Genomic DNA, 10,435 nt, shown 5'->3' with positions numbered 1-10,435 from the left:
ACCTCTAGCAGAAGTCGCACTAGAAACTACATCTTCCACAGCACCAGACACCTCCACCCTCAACTCCAGCACTAATGCCACAGGGGCCAAACCATGAAGAACATCAGGCAGATCCCACGACCCAGAATGAGAAACTGAGAAGTGGGCGATCTCTCCATCATCCACAACATCATCGTCTTTCCCAACCTCTCAGGAAAAGTGAACCATAGGAAGGACAAAAGCCCCAAGATGCAAGCACATCGACCAAGAAATAAACAGAACCCACCATATGCAAAAGGCAATGGTGAAGAGGGAAGAAGACGAGGCACCGACCCAAGAAAGAGGCAAACCACCACCATACGACGTCACACCCAAGAGTCCTGTGAGGAGAAAGATCTGCAACACGCCACACATATAAAACCACTCGCCAAAAAGCGAAGCACCCAAACACAAAACGGGAAATATCCACAGGAAGGAGCTCCACCCAAGGCACCGACATACTACGTACCACCCATCCCACAGCACCGCAGGCACACAAAGAGCGACAGGAATCCAAAAGCGGTGCAGCCCAAACCCCAGGAACCAGAGAAACGGGGGAATAGAGACATCTTTACCCACATGATATAATGTAACAATTATGATTATAATTTAATAACACTGAAGATTTATTAAAATTAGGATTATAATTTAATAATTCCTACATTTCAATTTCTCTTTATTATATATACCTAATTAAGAAAAATCAAATCATCAAAGGTATCTAAAAAATTTACTTAAAACAAAATTAAACAAAACCAAATCAAACCCTAATCTTAAATCAAATCAAACAAACCATGAAAGAGAAACATTAACACAAAATTGAATCATAACCTAAACACAACTCTAAATGATAAACTAAAATACAAATCGAATCCGACACCAAACTACATTGAACCCTCACTTTAAACAAAATCAAACACTAAGCCACATTGAACCATACATTGAACCTTGACTCTAACAAAACTGAATCAAACCCTCAGCCTAATTTAAATCATAACCTAAACACAACTCTAAATGAATCAAACCCTAACACTAACCAAATGAAAAAATTACCCTAACACAATATTGAACCCTAACTTGAAACAAAAATTATAAACTAAAATACAAATCAAATTTGAACACTTAAGCTAATTAAACTCATTAAGAAAAAGTAACATTAGCACCATATAGAACCCTAACTTCAAACAAAATTAAACACTAAACTACAAATAGAATCCGTAACTAAATTAAGCTAATTAAATTCTTTAATTAATTGAACCCTAAACCTAAACCAAATTATACCATAAACATAAAACAAAATTTAAGTCAAAACCTAAACCTTATTAAATAAAAAACCAGATCAAACCCTAGATCTAACACTAAATATATCAAACCCTATTACTAAACCAAATGAAAAAGTAAAATTAACACCATGATGAACCCTAAGTTGAAACAAAATTAAACACTAAACTAAATTGAACCCTAACCTTGACTATACCAAATCAAACCCCAAGCCTAAATTGAAACATTCACTATCCTTAACACTAAACTAAATTGAACCCAACAATTGAATCCTAACCCTAACTACACCACAATAAACCCTGACCCTATATGAATTCATTTACTAACTCTTACAATAAACCTAATTAAAATTAACAAACAAAAATTAAGCAAAATTACTTTGTGAAAAGCACCTAAATAAAATTAACTCACACAAAAATAAACTGAACAGAATCAAACCCTATCCCTAAATTTAATCATACACTAACTCTTACAATTAACCTAATCTTGACTGTAACTCTAAACCAAATCAAACCCTAAGCCTAATAGAAAACCAAATTGAATTCTATTCATTATTGAATTAGGCCATGTTACGTCTTCCAATTCACGCTATGACTGATACTAGCTTATATATATTTAATAATATATATAAAATAAGTTAAATCAATAGAAAAATAGGCCTCTAGAAGGACATCTCTAGGCTTATCTATATATATTATTAAATATATATAAGCTAGTATCATTTTTGAAATATTTTTTGTTCTCAAGTAGATTAGTTTAAAGTTTCATTGTTTGGAAACTAAAATCATTACCATGATATTCAATGCTATTGTAATTCTAGCACAATATTGTAGCAATTGGAATTCAAGGTTATGTTAATATTTTGATTACTTTATTGTTTACAAATTGATCTCTTTGATTGAAATTTCAAAAGTAATTTTAGCTTTTATTTTAATTCTGATTTTATTATCGTATACTTATTAAAAAGCTTAACTATGAATTCTTGGGATCCAAAGCTTATCAAATATTCCACTCGTAATTAAAAAAAATTAAAGAGAGAAAGACTTCAAATACACTAGCTAATAGAAGCCATTACATAACTTGGAAAATTTATTAAATTTCCATTTCGTAGTTGTTTTAAAGTTCTTCACTTTGATCTTGAATCTAACAAAGCCGAGTCATTCATAACACATTTCGCTTGGCAAGCTATGGGATCTATGCAAACAAGAAAGCCACCTGAAAATGTTTAGATTGCATTGAAATACCAATTTATTGACAATATTTTCTTGAGAACATAGTAGAGCACATGAATTTTCAAATATGTCTTAAAATAAATTGTCTAAAATAATCATCATTGACATTATTATGAAAAATAAATCCAAGGAGAGTTTCTTTGTAGTTCAACTTGTTATGAAAGGTAGCACATTTTTTTTTTAAGACAACATTCCATTGTTTTTTCACTAATGGACAATCCTAAAATTTGTGCCTCATATTTTCAATACATAAACAAAAGGGGAAGATTTTTGGTTGAACTTTAATGCATCTTAATCTATTGCCAACATGTAGCTTATGATGTATAATTTTCTAAGCCAACAATTGAGTCTCAACATCAGCTTTGGATTGTCATATTTGTGCACTCATTTTGGTGCGCTTTCTAGCACTAAATATGTATTTGTAAGGAATAATCCTTGAGGAAGGTAGTGAATGTAGATAGATTTTCTTCAGTGGGAAATGATAGAAATGTAAAGTAGAAAGCCATTTCCAGTCGTTAAAAAAATTGCAATCTATAAAAGTAGAAATTTTAAAGGACAACTCAAGTGGAACTAGTCATTGCACAGATATAAGAAATTCTCTATACTTCATGTTCAACCTAAACTGATCTTTAATATTTAGCCATGAAACTCATTCAACAACATTAAAGTACCAAATATCTTCAAATTACCAAACACATTTCTTATATAAATGATAATAATGCTTAGGAAAAGAAATCGCCAGTACTTAATTATGGTAATTGGTAAGCTTGCTCCACTAGATTGATAATGAAACAAAGCTAAAACCATGTTGAAGGGAAGAAAATTTCCATTGAATAAATTGAAAAGCTTGTTGATAAGCCTTCCAAATGCATTGTAAGGGAAAGGAGGCCTTGATTTAAAAAAAAGGAGCAATGATAATTTTATCAAACCATTTGATAGCCTACCATTTCTTAATAGCAACAACTTGAGAAATTTGGTTATAGACTAGTATTTTTTGAAAGTGCATAACGGTGAAAATTTTCTTGTTATTGATTCATGCATGATGCCTTCAAATAAGAAATACAAAACTAAAACTGTTACGTAACTAGATCACAAAAACTAACTAAGTAGTTTTTTATTGGTTTAACCTAAAAAATAAACCTTCTAACTAATGTAACACACCAACATTCTCCACCTTATTACATTAATTTTAACAAAAGTGGAATGTTGGAAGGGTTTTGAACCCAACCCTTCTGGACACTTTGATGAAGCATCTTCACCAATCCTCCTTGATCGCCTAGGAAACACTAAATTGACTGCATTAGTGGATCTCCTCATTGTAGGACCAACAACCATTTGCATGACATTAGAGAACATAAAAGGGTCACACCCTCTATGCACAATGAGACACATTTCCTTTGAAATTCCACATCTCTTTTGAGTGTGTCTAATGCATCCTCTAGTGCTACACATGAGACAGCGTTCCTCCAAAAGTCCAAATCTCATTCGGAGAGTGTCTAACACCTCCAAAAGTGTTGTGGAAACAATCCCTCCTCTATTGCACAAATCACCAACTAAACGTCTATACATGAGACACCTTTCTTTCAAAAGTCTACATCTCCTCCAAGTGTGTTTCATGTCTCCTCAAGTGCTCAACAAATCACAAACCAACTATGAATATAGGTGCAATCACAAGAAAACCTGCCCCCCATTTCTCCTTGAAGGGACAAACATTATTCCAAGCCCCCTCTTTTCTTTAGGAATACACACATGAAAGGATGCTTCTCATGAAAATGAATCACCCCTAAGAAAGAAGCTATCTTGGGATGATACAAATCCACTTGTCTCTATTGGCTCCAACCTCTTATTTGATTTTTTGCACTTAATACACCAAATATAGCATATATGAGTCTTTGGAGATTTGAAACCCCTACTACACAGCACAAATGACCCCAAAATAAAACCAATATTTGAGATATGTGTGTCCATGATTAAAACAAATAAAGTGAGAATAAAATTTAAATAATTTAATAATATACTCTCACAATAAAATCCTTATAACACCAAAGAAAAATAAATCTCATCACCTATAAACTGACTACATCCTTATTTCTCAAAAAATATTTAACCAAATTGAAATGTTTATAGTCATGAAAAATATTATAACTCCTTATACCTCCTTAATAGACCCATAAAAAATTCACATACATCAATATTCTTGTGTAAAAGAAACTCATATATACCTCTATAAATCATGTATCTCCCAATTTACATGTGTCTTATACCAATGATTCACACGAATATTATCAACACTATTAATTGTAACTACTTTAAAAAGTAAGGCATTTATCAATAATTAATTTATGATTTATTCACTACATACGATTAATACATGTAGCAAATTCCTCCACACAAGGATCAAAGAGTCTCATTTTTTCATGAATCTCTTTTCTAATCATTGCTTCATACTAGAAAAATTTAAGGTTGATCCATCTCCATGGATATCAAGCATTTAATCATTTCTCACAGATCTCTTCAAGTCACTCCTTAACATTTGTTTCAACATCAACAGAGATTGTAGGCACAAAATTTTTAATGCTCTGATACCATATGAAAGTGCATAAAGGTGAAAACTTGAATGCTATTCATTCAAACATGATGCCTTTAAACATGCAATACCAAACTAGAACAATTACATAACTACATCACAAAAACAAAATAAGTAGTTCTTGTTGGTTTAACCTAAAACTAAAACTACTAACTAATGTGAACGCCAACATTTTTTATGGCTCCTTTGCTTGAGCAGCTTTCATAATCCACTTTGCAGCAAGTAACATTCCTTATTTTTTAGAATCAATGATTCCCAAACCACCCTTATGTTCCAGTTGAATGCAATCTACCAAAGGAGTAGTGATAAAAACAAAATTACCATCCCATTTGGCCCAAATAAATGTTTTGATCAATTTGTTTAGGTCATCATATTTTCTATTAGTTGGTATCCAGCAAGACAAATAGTAAACATGTGATGCAACAAAAAACTTATTAGAAACTTGAATTCTCATAGCCAAAGATATGAATTTTTGTTCCAATTAAATAGCTTGATTACGAGTTTGTTTAGGAACTAGTCCCACACGTCATAAATTGAAACCCCGACACCAAATGGAATACCAAGGTATCTAGAAATATTTCCATGTTCAGTTTTCTTCTAGTCCTCAAGAACCCACCTACGACTAACTCTAGGTAGAGACATCATAAATTCAATCTTGTTGTGAGCTAACTCAGATCCCAAAATGGTATAATATAAATCAAGGATGCCCAAAGTGTTCTATATTTATTCTTCAATTTTTTTCAAAAACAACATACTATCATCACCAAAATGCTAATTAATTTAACCACATTATTTTACGAAATATAAATCCCTTTAATAAGTTTCATTTGATTGGCAACTTGAAGGAGGTAGCCCAAGGTATTAGGTATAAGAACATATAAGAAGGGATATAATAAGAAACCTTGCCTTATGGATTTTTGTATCTCAAATGGTGTTGTCAAAGTGTTATTGATTACCGATTTTGCATTGGCATATTGAAACACGTGAACATGCTTATTTAATTTAGGCCCAAATCGCAACCAATGTAGCATATTAAGAATAAAATCTCAATTACTTAAGTCGTAGGCTTTATTGAAGTCTATATAAAATCATTTTGACCTATTTGTTGATTCCATTCAAGAGTCTCCCAAGCTAACATCAATTTGTCTAAGATAAATATTCCTTTAATAAATCTAGTTTTGTCAGATCTGACAATACCTTGGACCATAGGTTTAATCATGATACCTAGAGTTTTAGCAATAATTTTATAAGATGTATCTAATAAGGGGATTGATCTTCATCCAACAATGGTTTCCTCATTCTCCCTTTTAGGAATCAGCTTGATTAAATCTTTATTGATGTTTGGGCCTAAAGATCCATTATGAAAGGCCTCCAAATATAGCATATAAAAATCCTCCTTGATAAGATTCCATATAGTTTGGTAAAAGTCAGCACAGAGGCCATCAATACTTAGACTTCTATTAGGCTTCATAAAAAAAGTGCATCTTCAATGTTCTCTACAGAAATGATATGATATAGATACATAATATATCTAGGATCAATTTTATTAGGAATATGTTCTCCAACAATCTCTTCCAAATTTTGTTGTACATCTATCTAGTTTTTGTCTTTTTTAAATAATTTTTCATCAAATTTTTGAAATGTCATGTAGATATTTTAATAGGATCTATGTGGGTTCCATGCTCATCTAATACAATACCAATTCACTACTTTTTGTGTTTATAATTAAGATATTTTGAGGAAGAATTTAGAATCTTTATTTCCTTCTTTGATTTAGTGGAGTCTCACTCCTATTTTAGCACCTTGACCTTTGTAATTATCCAGCTTTCTTAGCTATGTCTCAAGGACAAAAATAGTTGTTTGGATTTTCTCATGATAAGGATCAAAATTTATTTTCTTAGTTGCATGTTCAATTTTTACCTAATGATATTTGTCTTTACGCTTCCATATCCACTCTATTATTTGGCCAAATGATTGAAGAAAATTAACACACTGATTCAAAGAAAGACGTCACCACTCAGTCCAAGAGTGCCCTTCTTAAGGTTTAGGAATAAAATTCCAGATTCCTATTACAACAACAACACAATCAGCATTCTTTAAATAAGAATTATTAACCTTAAAGTGGAGTTATGACAGAGAATCTAAATTTTGATGAATGGAAATGGAGCAGATAATAGGAAAAATCTCAAAAAGAGTGGTAGAATAATCTACTATAAGATGATTAGATAGATACTCAATATTCCCCATAACAGAGTTAGGCTTAATCACCAGAATAGGTCTATTATCACTCTTTGCAAGGCAACCATTCACCTTTGAAGGCCTAAAACCCCTAATTTGGGAAGGATTTTTTTCCATACTAGAACCACTAGCACTAAAATCTAGATTCTCATACATGATTGGCTAGATCCACTTCTAATCACCACATCCTTGTAATGCTTCTTTTTCCTTCTAGACAAACTTCCCTACATAGCCATGCAAGGCCAGACCAAGAAAAGGAGATAGAATGTGACAAAAACAAAAAACCCCAATCGAAGATACCACTCTATGTGGAAACTACAACCCAAGATCCAGAAAGCTACCAAAGCCCCACCAAAACCTACAATGATTGGACACCACACCTCTCAAAAAAACCCATAAAAACAAGAAAAAAGGGCATAGACCAAAAGCAACACCCAAGAACAAGAGAAAAGGGCCACAATCCTTGCACACCCTTCAAATTTCCCAAAGAAACTCTCTGTGCACCCTGCAGATAGAAAAATGGCTAGGACATGAGTAACCTAGCCCAGACTCCTGATGCAGAGCCTTTCCATCTCCATCATCTCTGGTTCCATTGCCCAATTAACATGTTGCTTAAAACTTATCAATATGTTCTACTCATATGTTCTATGTCGTCTTCCTTTACTTTGTACCCTCTAGTCTTTAATCTCTTCTCTTCACCTTTGTGATTTTATCTATCTTCTCTCTTCTCTTTCTTTTAGCTCCCTCTTATCTATTATTCATCTTATGATTTTCCTGCATGCAGTCTTTTCTGCAATGTTAGGCCTACACTATCATCATGTTATTGACAGCTGCGAAAGCTGCTTCTTTGCACTCCCTTTGTTCTATAACCTCTTCTTTTATAAAGATTCTTTGCATGTATGCCAATCACACACTCTCTGCATCACACCTCTCTATTTTCTCTACTTTTCTTGAACTCTACTCCTACTTCCCACTGCCTTTGATCTCCTCTTCACTTTAAGGTTTTTCTACACATAAATTTTTCATGATGAACTATTTATTGCACCGACTTCGTATTATGTACACCTATGGAAACTGCTTCTTTGCACTCTCTTTTTAACTCTCTGTACTTAATTCTCTATTTTTGTAGAGCTTCTATGTCTACACACCTCCAACTCTAACACTGCAATATCTTCAACTACTCAAGAAATTGACTTAGTGGCAATATACATACAATATTTTCCCTCCAAGAATGAATTTAAAATTAATCTTCTCGACCTTTGAGAAATCCCATATGCATGTTGATATGATCCCCTAAACATTCTATCTAGATAACTAGCCATCAATAATAAATTTATCGCCTTGGAATCCTTCTGAATTCAAATTGTATCACTGAGCATAGATTACTATATTTAGTAATCTTGGATTTTGCATCCCATTTGAAGATTTCAGATCGTTCTGGAGCTACTCCACCTTTTGCATTAAATTTTAGCATCTCTTCATCTCTATTTGAGAGTACCCCAATCTCTGAAATCAGGTTTCATTTTTCATGCAACCCCCATTCAAAAAAGAAATTACCAACTCCAAACCTGCTCAACATTTATTTCATATCTTTTTTTTGTTCTGACTGAAAGATTTTCTATTGATACATGGGATCTTGGCTTAAAAAATCAATTAAACATTTTTCTCACAAAGCATCCATGTGTCACTCTACCACTCGATGAATGGTGGGACTTATTTACATAATCATTTGCACATAAAAAGTTCACATGTGAAGAAAATCCATGTTGGATTCGCAGGCTGCGATGATGTGTTCCATAGCTCGCATAAAACACATGTTATACACGTCACAAAAAACTTCGTTCTTGCACATTGGTGGGATAACATGCCTTCTTCCTCTTCACTTGTCTTGTAAGATCATTATTTATTCATTTTCTTGGCTACGGGATGGCAGTGTTCTTCACTCTTCTTTCATTTCTTTCCCCATGGGACCATTTTCTTCTAAGCTTCTTGGCTGCAGGATAGTGGGATGTGTCAAACTTATTTGTTTCTAGTTATCTCGTAAGGTTATCTTACTCATGTATAACATTCCATGGGATGGCAGGATAACCTCACACTTCTATCTTCTTGTTATCCCACAAGATAGTCTTCTATTAATCTCCTTGGTCATAGGATAGCAGGGACACATAACCTGTTGTGTTATTGACTTCATTCCCCACAATTCAACGTTACCCCACAATATTAGTTAACTTCCATCCTTTATACTGTGGAATAGCAGGGCTCATATAATCATAACATTATTGACATCCCTGACATAGTTTACCCTTACCCCGCAAGGAATTCTTTTGTTGGACCATTTTATTGTGGGATGGCGGGGGAGCATAGCCATCATGTTATTGACTTCCTGATAGACCAACTCTTGTCAAAATGAAACCTTTGTCACCAATACTTGAAGAGAGTCTCACCGAATAAAATAATTTTGGTATAATCCAAAGGGGTAGGCAAAAGGAGAAAGTGTATTGCTGAAAGGTAGACTTACGTTGAAATCATGATATGTCAGCCAGACATCCACTCCGTCTCACCAAAGAGAGAACCTTGTTGGTATAGCATATAAATGAATGTATATCTTGAAATGAGTCATAGTGATAAACAAAGTCACACCGAAATAGATGTTGTCACTGAGACAGAAACACAGTCATGCCGAAAAACTGCTAAACAATGGATTTTAAACATTTCTGATATTGTAACTTGCAGGGATCAAATCCGATGAATCCATCATATCATGAAGTTGAAGTAGAATCTGAGTCCAACATTGAAGCACATGAATTTCACATGTGATCACCTCTGCAATCTGTGAACTCTACTACATAGCCATAATCTACATGTTATACACATCTCCAACCTACGTTTAATTCCCAACCATTGCAACAGAGTGTGACTAAAATGGCGTGTTATACACAACTACAACAATACTTTTTTTTAGTCAAATTAGCTTGCCCAATGCTTGTAGAACTTTATGACCCGCATCTTCTTTGTCCAAAAGCAAGACCAAATAACACCATCCACGCTTACTTTCTATATCTTCTTTATGTTGAATTAA

Source organism: Cryptomeria japonica, chromosome 10, assembly GCF_030272615.1.
Source record: "Cryptomeria japonica chromosome 10, Sugi_1.0, whole genome shotgun sequence".
Taxonomy (NCBI): domain Eukaryota; kingdom Viridiplantae; phylum Streptophyta; class Pinopsida; order Cupressales; family Cupressaceae; genus Cryptomeria; species Cryptomeria japonica.
Note: the sequence above shows the minus strand (reverse complement) of the source record.